The sequence below is a fragment of the Piliocolobus tephrosceles genome, chromosome 11, assembly GCF_002776525.5.
Source record: "Piliocolobus tephrosceles isolate RC106 chromosome 11, ASM277652v3, whole genome shotgun sequence".
NCBI classification, from domain to species: domain Eukaryota; kingdom Metazoa; phylum Chordata; class Mammalia; order Primates; family Cercopithecidae; genus Piliocolobus; species Piliocolobus tephrosceles.
In genome coordinates this window covers 74,468,606-74,480,044 of record NC_045444.1, presented here as the reverse complement: position 1 = coordinate 74,480,044, position 11,439 = coordinate 74,468,606, and the positions used below count along the sequence as shown (strand labels likewise).

The 11,439-nt window shown below is 34.5% G+C and overlaps 1 protein-coding gene across 33 annotated transcripts in view; it reads right to left on the bottom strand.

Annotated features, from left to right (window-relative positions):
- GULP1 (GULP PTB domain containing engulfment adaptor 1) overlaps positions 1-11,439 on the bottom strand; it is a 320,008-nt gene that overhangs the window by 172,895 nt on the left and 135,674 nt on the right. For 8 of the 33 annotated variants that reach the window (XM_031936464.1, XM_031936469.1, XM_031936461.1 and 5 more), the window contains one exon: positions 3,165-3,258. The exons of the other annotated variants lie outside the window; for them this stretch is intronic. The gene's annotated coding sequence lies outside the window, so the exon portion shown is untranslated. The remainder of the gene's footprint in view (positions 1-3,164; positions 3,259-11,439) is intronic. 33 annotated transcript variants of the gene reach the window in all.

Sequence of the window (11,439 nt, the reverse complement as noted above, 5' to 3'; positions counted from 1 at the left end):
AAAAAAAAAAAAAAAAAAAAAAAAAAAAAAAAAAAAAAAAAAGAAAAGAAAAGAAAATAGAGTACTCAAAAATTACATAAATAAGCCAAAATATTTTTCAAGTTTATGTGATTTAATTAAATATTAAATAAATCAGCTGAGTTTTAAATTACTGTTAAAATAAATTTTAAAATGTCTTCAGAATTGTCAATATACATGTTTTCTGAATTTATTGATCAAGCAGTTTTATATTTATCTCTGCTAGATATTATGTGTCCAGTTTTGACATGAAGGTTATAAAACTATAAACCTAATGCAAAACAGAATTATATTTGTATAATTTTTGATAAATAAGATATTTAGTATTGTTGGTTTAATGAAAACAGTGAAATCCTGAGTTATTGGCAAAACAATTTAAAAACCATATATTTAACCTTAAGGTTCTTAGGTAAATACCTGATAGTCACAGACTTAAAAAAAAAAAATGGTTAACAGAAAAATAACTTTAAATAATTTCTAGCTTTTTCTAATATCTCAGTTTTTCATAAGTAATCTAGGTAAACTATTAAAAATAAATTAATTAGGTAAATGTTATAGGATAAATGCTTATAAATGAGCTTGTCATGTAATTTAAAATCTTAACTTGTAGTAAATTAAATAACATATACTCATTAAATATCTGTATAATTTCCAATTTTAAAAAATATATAGGAAGATATTTTTTCTTAAAAAAATTATAAAATAGTTCATCTATAAAATGCTGAAGTGACAGACAATTCAAGATTTCTACTTCCTCGGTTTTCACAAAAATTTAAGGTTACTAAGTATAAAAATTCTAGTTCCCATATAATTCTGCATATCAAATATGCCAAAATAAGATGTGACTTAGATAAAAAAATTATCAGACATGAAAATGTGCTCTTTTTAAAAGAAAAATAATTTTTATCTAATTCAAAGTTCATTTCCATGTCATTTATGAAACAAATGAAAAAGAAACCAGTAAGTAAGAAAGAAAGATGTGAAGAAACTACAGCTATGAAGAGGTATTTCTGACAAGAAACCTTAAAAACAGAATAATTTTGTATAATAAATTTTTGTCCTAACTTAAATGACTAGTTATTTAAGGCAGATGGATATTTACAACAAAATAGAAAGTATAAGCATGTTGTAGATGGTTTGTGTAAGTTGTGATAGTATTCATAAAAACAGAATAAAATACATTTTCTATGTGATTAAGTTGGCTATAATTAAGAGACTTTTAATAGTCTTCCTAGAGATTAAGCTTTTACATTAAAATATGCTAATACATAACTAAATAATTGGTTAGTATAACCGGATTTCATTACTTTTACAATTACTCTTCATGAAATTGTAAGTTTTAAATTTTTAATTCTATAATCCGTTTCTTTTTTAAGTTTCTCAGATTGATATTTTAAAAGTTCAGTTTCTATACCCTGCTGCTTTCAGCTTTTCACCGTTTGAGAAGACCTGAGATGCTAACTCTTCTTCAACATTATTTTTCTTTCACACACCCATTCATTGAAGCTTCAACTTCTGTTGACTCCTGTAACACTTTATTTCCTCCATTTCTACATCTGTTGTTATAGTCTAATGCTAAAATGTTTTATTTTGAAGGTTTTAAAAAGACACGGTTTTCCTCCAGTGTAACTTAATTCTGTACTCCTGGCTTTTCTTAATATGTTTATCAGCCAGAGGCCCTCTGAAGGTTTGCTGAAAAATCAACAAAAAAAGCTCAAAAAAGACAGACTGGTTGAAAGGAAGGTATACAGATTTGCTTGGTGTATGTATGTGGGAGTTTTCAGAAGAAAGACCAAAGATACAGGGTAAATTGCCAATTTTATACTTTCAATAAAGTATGGAAAGACATGTGGAAATATGATTTTAAAAAGGGTATAACTTAATGCTAGTAGACTGTGTGGGAAAAGCCAGCAAGGCCTGTCTGTATCGATTCTTAATTTCCTTGAGTAAGCACTTCCTTCTTTCTGGGTATGGGGGTCTTATAATCTACAGTCCAATGAAGAAGATGAGAGAATTTCTTTATGGCTGGTTCTTACACAAAAAGGTGAAGGAAAAAATAGGGTAATATTTTTAGGTTGTATTGCTGGCTTTGAGGAAAAGGAATTTTGGTTTCTAGGATCCACATGGAGGAAGAGAGGTTCTAGTTTCTATTGGCAGCCTCAAGGGAAAATGGAGCTGAGTGACAGAAGGGCAGAAGGCCAAAAACTTTTATTTTTGAAGTTGCTTCTGAGGTTTCCATTGTGGGGTATTGTTTCCTGAGCCCAAACATATGTCTAAAGTGTTCAGTATAACCAGGCAACTTCCCATGTTGTTGCTAAGAGTCACATATTCTCCTGCTTAAGGCCTCCATGACATAGTATTACTCTTCCTGTGTCTGATTAACTCACATTCTATTTTCATCAAGTTTAACTTTCTGGTTATCCGAAGGAGCTTCCAATAAGCAAAAACTATTACACCACAGGCTCTTCCTTACCTTTTTGATAACTAGCTTAAGAAACAAAGATATTGCAATAATTCCTGTTGTTTTTATTAGGTTTTAAAAATTGCCTTAAGAAAACTAAATTTTGAAAGAGATAAGTTTTTATACCATGTAACTTTTTATATCACTTTTGAAGTCTTTTTATTATCACACTAGATAAATGAATAACTGTTACTTTACAATGACCTATGATTCTGTTTGAATCAAATGTTTTGAGGCTTTTAACATCTTTGACAAACATATTCAAAATCGAACACTAAATTAAGTGCCTGACTTAGAGCTATTGCAAGGGGCTTATCAAAACTATAAAAAGTAACCACTGTAAGGTTGTAGAATTTTTTTACAGCTTCCAATTAAGTAAAAAACTCCACTGTAATCCCAGCACTTTGGGAGGCTGAGGCGGGCGGATCACGAGGTCAGGAGATCGAGACCATCCTGGCTAACACTGTGAAACCCCGTCTCTATTACAAATACAAAAATTAGCCAGGCATGCTGGCAGGCACCTGTAGTCCCAGCTACTTGGGAGGCTGAGGCAGGAGAATGGCGGGTGAATCCAGAAGGCGGAGCTTGCAGTGAGCCAAGATAGCACCCCTGCACTCCAGCCTGGCTCCAGATGAATGACTAAACATCATTTTAAAAAATCTCGGCTGGGCGCAGTGGCTCAGGCCTGTAATCCCAGCACTTTGGGAGGCCAAGGCAGGTGGATCACGAGGTCGGGAGATCGAGACCATCCTGGCTAACATGGTGAAATCCCGTCTCTACTAAAACTACAAAAAAAATTAGCCGGGTGTGGTGGCAGGCGCCTGTAGTTCCAGCTACTCGGGAGACTGAGGCAGGAGAATGGCATGAACCCAGGAGGGGGAGCTTGCAGTGAGCCGAGATAGCACCACTGCACTCCAGTCGGGGTGACAGAGCAAGACTCCGTCTTAAAGAAAAAAAAAATTCTCTCCAGCTCCAGGGTCTTTATAAAATATTGTTAACCACACTACTTTGTGCTATTAAGTTGCAAGGCTTTGACTCGTGGGTACACACCTAATTCATCTGAAAAGGAGTACTGACTCCTACTGAATCTTTTTTTTTGAGACAGAGTCTTGCTCTGTTGACCAGACTGAAGTGCACCAACAAGATCTTGGCTCACAGCAACCTCTGCCTCCTCAGTTCAAGCGATTCTCATGCCTCAGCCTCCCAAGGAGCTGGGACTACAGGCATGCACCACCACAGGTGGCTATTTATTTGTATTTTAGTAGACACAGGGTTTTGCCATGTTGGCCAGGGTGGTCTTAAACTCCTGGTCTCAAGTGATCCACCTGCCTTGGTCTCTCAAAGGGCTGGGATTACAGGTGAGAGCCAGCACACCCGGCCCAACTCCTACTGAATCTTAAACATCAATGCTGGTATCTGACACCAAATTCAAGTTAATTAAAGACTCATCTTCAGACCTGAGAGCAGACGACAGTCAAAATAAACTGACTTCATGTGATATAGGACCAGGCCTGTATATAAAACCATAAATATTCATTTAGTCATGTTTCCTCTATCTAAATTAATATAATGTTCTTTGACTTAGTTCTAAATAATTTGAATATTTAGCTACCTGTGCGTTTCCTTTTCCTGTCATCATCAGAGCTAGGCAGTGCTTATCTTTTGTTTAAAACTTTACTCATTCTTTGTTTTATTTTCCAGAGTAAATTAAAAAAAAACAAACAAAAAAACATTTTTTTAAAGTCCTTAGAGCTTACAAAATTGGGTAAAACAACAAAGATTACCTTTCTCTCAGAATTAGTTCATTCTCACATTGCTACAAAGAAATGCCTGAGACTGGATAATTTATAAAGAAAGGAGGTTAAATTGGCTCATGGTTCCCCAGGCTTTATAGAAAGCATGGCAGCATCTGCTTGGCTTCTGGGGAGGCCTCAGAAAACATATAATCATGGAAGAAAGCAAACAGGGAGCCTGCACTTTACATGTCCAAAGCAGGAGGAAGAGAGAGAAGAATGAGGTGCCATACACTTTTAGAAGAACGAGGTGCCATACACTTTTAAACAACCAGCTCTTGTGAGAAATTTATCATGATAACAGCACTAGGAAGATTATGCTAAACCATGAGACACCACCCCATAATCCAATCACCTCCCAGCAAGCCCCTTCTACAATATTGGGGATTATAATTCAACATGAGATTTGGGCAGGGACATAGATCTCAACCATATCATTCAGCCCCTGGCCCCTACCAAATCTCATCTTCTTCTCACATTGCAAAACACAATCATGCCTTCCCAACAGTTCTTTAGAGTCTTAACTCATTCCAGCATTAAGTCAAAAGTTCAAGGTCAAAATCTCATCTAAGACAAGATAAATCCCTTCTGCCTAGGAGCCTGTAAAATCAAAAACAAGTTAGTTCCTTCCAAGACATAATGGGAATACAGGCATTGGGTAAATACTCCTATCCCAAAAGGGAGAAATTGATCAAAAGAAAGGGTACACAGGCCTTACACAAGTCTGAAACTCAGCAGGGCAGTCACTAAACATTAAAGCTCTGAAATAAACTCCTTTCACTCAGTATCTCACATCCAGGGCATACTGATGCAATGGGTGGGCTCCCAAGGCCCTGGGGGTCTCTGTCCCTGTGGCTTTGCAGGGCTCAGTCCCCATGGCTACTCTCAAGTGCTGGCATTGACTGCTTGCAGCTTTTCCAGGTGCAGGAGGCGAGCTGCCATTGGATCTGCCATTCCAGGGTCTGGAGGTCAGAGGACTTCTTCTGACAGCTCCACTAGGCAGTGCCCCAACAGGGATTCTGTGTGGGGCCTCCAACCACACACTTCCCCTTTCCTAGTAGAGGTTCTCCATGAAGGTTCCACCAGGGTAGCAGGCTTCTGCCTGGACATCCAGCCTTTTCCATACATCCTCTGAAATCTAGGCAGAGGCTCTCAAGTCTCAACTCTTAGACACTATATACCTGCTGGCGTAACATCATGTAGAAACCACGAAGGCTTATGGCTTGCACCCTCTGAAGCAGTGGCCCATGCTGTACTTGGGCCCCTTGGAGCCATGGCTAGAGCTGAAGTAGCTGAGATGTGGGGGGCAGTGTCCCAAGGCTGCGCAGGGCAGCACAGCCCTGGGCCTGGCCCATGAAACCATTGAGTTCTCCTAGGCCCCCATGCCTGTAATGGGAGGGGCTGCACAAATGTCTCCAAAATGCCTTCAAAGCTTTTTTCCCATTGTCTTGGCTAATAGCATTTGACTTCATTTTAGTTATGCAAATTTCTGCAGCCAGTTTGAATTCCTCCTCAGAAAATGGGCTAGGCTGCAAATTTTCTAAGCCTCCAAGCTTAGACAGCACATGACCAGGCTGCAAATCTTCTAAGCCATTAAGTGCTGCTTCCCTTTAAAATATAAGTTCCAGTTTTACATCATTTCTTTGCTCACACATATGAGTACAGGCTAGCAGAAGCAGCCAGGTTACAGTTTGAACACTTTGCTCCTTAGAAATTTCATCCTCCAGATACCCTAAATCATCACTTGTAAGTTCAAGGTAGCACAGTTACCTAGGGCAGAGGCACAATCCAACCAAGCTCCTTCCTAACCTATAATAAAAATGACCTTTGCTCCAGTTCCCAATAAATTCTTCATTTCCATCTAGATCTCCTCAGCCTGGACTTCACTGTCCATATCACTATCAGCATTTTGGTGATGACAATTTAATAAGTCTCTCAAAAGTTCCACATTTTCCCTCATCTTCCTGTCTTCTTCTGAGCCCTGCATGCTCTTCTAACCTCTGCCCATGAGCCAGTTCCAAAGTTACTTTCACATTTTCAGGTATCTTTATAACAATGCTCCACTCTTCAGTACCAACTTTCTGTATGAGTCTGTTCTCATATTGCTATAAAGAAACTCCTACATTTTTGAGATTAAGAACAACTGACAAGCTTTAATATTAAAATAGAGATCACAGAACTAACAAAAGAGACTGTTGCATAATATACCAAATTCCAGCCTGACTCTGGTATAGCATCACATAACAGGTAGCAGGCCCTGAGGGAAATAAAGGTATTTTACTCCAAAATACATTTATTTGACACATTTTGAAATGACCCTGCAAAACTGTCTCTTATGGGGGAATCTGCATTCTGTACAGAATCGCCTTCCCTTTCCAGGTGTTTTCCTGATCCAGGAAAAAAGTAGGTGTCTGACACATTTTAAGGTCTGATAAGAAAGGTTTACCATCTATTCTCTCTGAAGCCTGCTCTCTGGAAGCTTCATCTACATAATAAAAACCTAAACTTTCACAACCAGTCTTAACTCTAGCTATCTTGTCTACCCTTATCTTAACTCAAGCATTTCTTTCTGCTAAGTTCAACTCTTTAGGCAGAAGTTATCTTTTTCAACCAATTGCCTGTCAGAAAATCTTTGAATCCACTTATAACCTGTGAGCCCACCGTCCCTGCCATCACTGTGATATGTCCAGCCTTTCTGGACTGAACCAGTATATACCTTACATGTATTGATTTATGTATTTGCCTGTAATTTGCCTCCTTCAAATACATAAAACCAAGCTATATCCCAAATACCCATTTGGAGGCATATGTTCTTAAGGCTTCCTGAAGCTGTGTAACAGTCCAGGGTCACTCATATTTGACTCAGAATAAACCACTTTAAATGTAAAATGTAAATTTAAATGGGCAATTTCTGACAATAGAAAGTAAAATGAAAATATGATCCTAAATACTTATCCAATTGGGGGTATAAGCACAGAGACAGGAGTTATTTCATGTGATGTTAAAACATAATAATTTGAGTGTAATACCCCTAAGAAGATATATCATGAAGACAAAAAGAAATATAAATTTTAAATTCAGTACTCATATAGATGAGGTAGTATTTGAATTGTTATTCTATGTCTCTTTTGTATGCAACATGGGCTTAAAGTGAATAATTCTATTACCTTCAGTGCTATTAAGAACTGGAAAATATATGTGAAAAGAGATATAAATGTGAGACAAATGGTTATGTAAAACTGCTGCAGTTCTGATTCTGAATTAGAACAAGCTGTGTAAATTCAATACATAGTTTATCTTGAGGAAAAAAGAACTCTGACTATTGAAAGACTGGAAACTACAACCCCCAAAACCAAAGTTCCTTGGACAAATGGCTGATTCATAGTCTAGGGCAAGTGGTACAAAGTCTTAGTTCAAAGTTGAGGAGACTCCAGTAATTAAAATGAGAAGAGTAACTAACCATAGATTAGAATAATAAATTGCAATGGGTTGAAATATGTCAAATATGTCTAAATCCATGAGCTCATAACGACAGATCATCACTCATCATTAAACAATGCTAGAAAATAAATTCATTATTTTGAGAGTCAGCAAATGAAGGGAAAGAATCAACTAATTATCTTGACTTCCCTGTATAAATTATTTCACTAGATCATCCAGTAGTAGGTGATGGGCAGTGGTGATGTTTTTTAGAAGTATTCTGTTAATTAGTATGTTAGTAATGATAAGATTGGAACAACCATTTTCAATCCCTGAAGAGTTAGTAGAGTCAATGAGCATCAGTTGATACTAACATCAAAAAAAGAAACAAGCCAAAGTAATATAACTCCCAATGAAAGAACACATTACCACTATGAAACAGACTTGCCAAAAGAAAATCAAACATGATTCTGATCAAACCTTCATGTCTAGCTAATATTTTACAGGAAATTCCATGAACTGATGAACCTGTTAAACTACAGGGATGCCATCATTAAAATCCAGACTGTGGGAAACTCTACTGCACAAATGACATTTATTTGTTACATGGGGAATAAAAACAGAGAGAAAAATATTATGGAAAAATTTATTGATTAAAGACACTAAAATAAAGATATATAAAAATCTGAAAATTATAGGCAGTTAGGGAGTAGAGGTTATATTTACAAACAAGTAAATTCAAAATACTATAATTTTGATGAGACAATTGGGAATTTGAAACCTGGGTAGCTATTGATGACATTAAATAATTATTACTAATTATTTTAATGCAATAATGGCATAGTAGTTGCATGTAAATAGTTTTCTCTTTTAGAAATTCACACAGAAATATTTATAAATGAAATAATATATTGTTGAAATTTGCATTAAAATAATATTGGGAGGAAGGTTGTGAAATGAGCATACACATGAACAGAATGATCATGCATTGAAATTGGTGAAGGTGGATAGTAGATACATGAGGCCTCGTTACACTACTCTGTGTACTTTTGTTCCTGCTGGAAACTCTTTATAATACAAATTAAAAGCATTCTAAAATGATTATAATAAACTCCATTCAGTTCATATGAATAATTTTGATGAGTTTTTTTGTATTATAAAATTGACACACATAAAAATTTAAAACAATAAAATATTTGCAATTTTTGAATAGGCATTTTCCATTTGTTACTAGTTACTAGATCTTTTTCGTCAATCCAAATAACAACCTTTGGTATTCAGTCTTACATTTGACATTGTAATTTCACTGAATGACTTATAGCACAAGCCCAGAGAATGATTCCTGCAATAAGAGTACATTTAAGCCCATAATATTATTTTTTAAAACCTGTATTACATGAAATACCACAGCTTCCTCCTGAAATGAGGCAGAGCTACATTTGATTTTAAAGGTATATTTTAGGACTAAAATTCATGTCGTGTGTGTGTGTGTGTGTGTGTGTGTGTGTGTGTGAGTGTGTTGTAGAAAACAGAAACATTATAGAAGTTTGAAATAATTTTAAAAATATTACATATTTTTAAAATGCCATTTTCTAGAAGCAGATCTTATATGAAATAAAATTTAAAATTAAAATGCTATTTTCAATTCTATTATATCTAATTTGAAAAGCTAACTAATCATAAACATTTATATTTCTGTTACCGCACCTGAAAACTATTTTAACATGTTAAAATTTTTCACAATAAACCCTTTATATTCATAAATTACTAAAATTAGAAAGAGTTAGAAAATACTAATTAGCAGAGGAACTTTGTTTTTATATCACATTTTTAAAATTTAAACAATGCTTTCCCTCTCAAGATATCTAAGAGTATGTTTTAAAAGAATATAATACTCTTAAAATGCAATTGAATCATAACCATGTAATCTCTGAATGGAACAACTGTTTTATTTCAAAATAATGAAGGCACATATGCGTAGCAGCATTGTGTAGCAAAAAGAATATTACTTGGAAATTGAGAAAAATAGGTATTAATTCTCACTATCATTACCTATTTGGCCAAGGAAAAATCATATACTGTCTAATTTAATTTTTTCATTAGTACCATAAAGTGGAAATAATTGTTTCTACACATTCAACTGTTATCAACAAATAAAGCTATTTCTTCATCTTTTAAAATAAGATGATTATAATAATGTTAATAATTTACTAAGCTATTTTGAGTGTGGTGCAACAGAAAAGAAAGATGTGATTATTTAGCTAACACAGAGTTTCTCCAAAATTCACCCTTAGCTGGTGCAACCTGATTTTCCTTTCATCCTGTAGAACAGTGAATAAACTAGAAATAGGTAGGCAAGGAAAAGAAGCCAGATTTAGTTGACTTTTGAAAAGCAGATTATATAGCACTAGAGATTAGTGAAAATCTCAAGTTCTGGGTAGTGCTTCTCAGTCTACGGGTCAAAGAGATGTTTGAAGAGTACAGGCATCTGGAAACTGAAAGCAGAGAAATAAATAGTGCTGTACAAGGAGGGTACCTCTAATTAGCACAGGCACAGAGATCCTCCACTGTTCTCATGTATGGTCACAAAGTAAGAAAAACAAGTTGTATTATATTTATAACCTGCAAATACTGGAAAGAGCTTAATAAAGAAAAAGGTACTTTCACAGTAGTTTAAAAAAATTATTTATAATGTGCCTCAGAGATTTTCAAAAATAAAAATTCCCACTTGAATTTAAACACGGATTTTAAAAATTATATCAAAATTATCAATTAAATTTGAACATTTGTTTTTATTTATTTTAAATAAATGTGCACATATTTCAATAAATATGTATCAGAGTTTCATAATTTAAAATGAAAAGCAAATCTTAAGTTTTTATGATTAAATTATATGCCCTCTAAATAGTAAATCAAATATCAAATTTTCTAAGGCTATTCAAGTATAGGAGAGGGTAAAGCGGAAGGCCTATATTTAGTTTCAGAGATAAATTTAATTATGAACATATATATGTGTGAGTGTTGTGTGTATATACATATGTACCTGTACAAGTAAAATTGCAATTGAACTAGTTCTTAGAAATTAGAAATTAACCAATCAATATGTCAAAATTTATAAAGTTTCAAAGGACCACTGATATAATAATTCCTGGTTATATTAATCACTAATTAGCACTTTAAAAAATGATGAATCTCAAGATGAAAAAAATTAGGAGAATTTTGAGCTAAAGAAATCAAATATTTAGAAGATATACAACATGATTGATTAAACAGTACATTTAAAAAGAAACAAAAAGGTAGATTATGTTAAGAAAGACCAGGTCAAAAAAATAACAGTGTGTCCAGAGGTTAGTCAATGATTATTTAAGTTATGAATAATTTTTTTTAATTTTGGATTTTTAACACACATGAAATACAAATAAGTACAATAAAACATAAAAAGAGAGATTTTGGTCCAATACTTTTTATTTGAATAAAAACAAATTAAGAAACAGTTATTTAACACTGGTTAAGGTGTTTTCCCTCCTGGAAGTTGGATAAAGTTAAAATGATATTTCTAAAATTATCGATTTTCCATTCTTCTGCTTTAAGTCCTTCATACATCTATTCTTAGCATTACTTGTCCCTCTGCCTCTAACGCTCCTTTCCAAATTAAGCAGGCATTGGAGTGGCCCACTCCCCAACATGAATGGTCACTCCATTCTCTATAAATCTATGTATATAATCTGTCATATTATCTGAAATTCT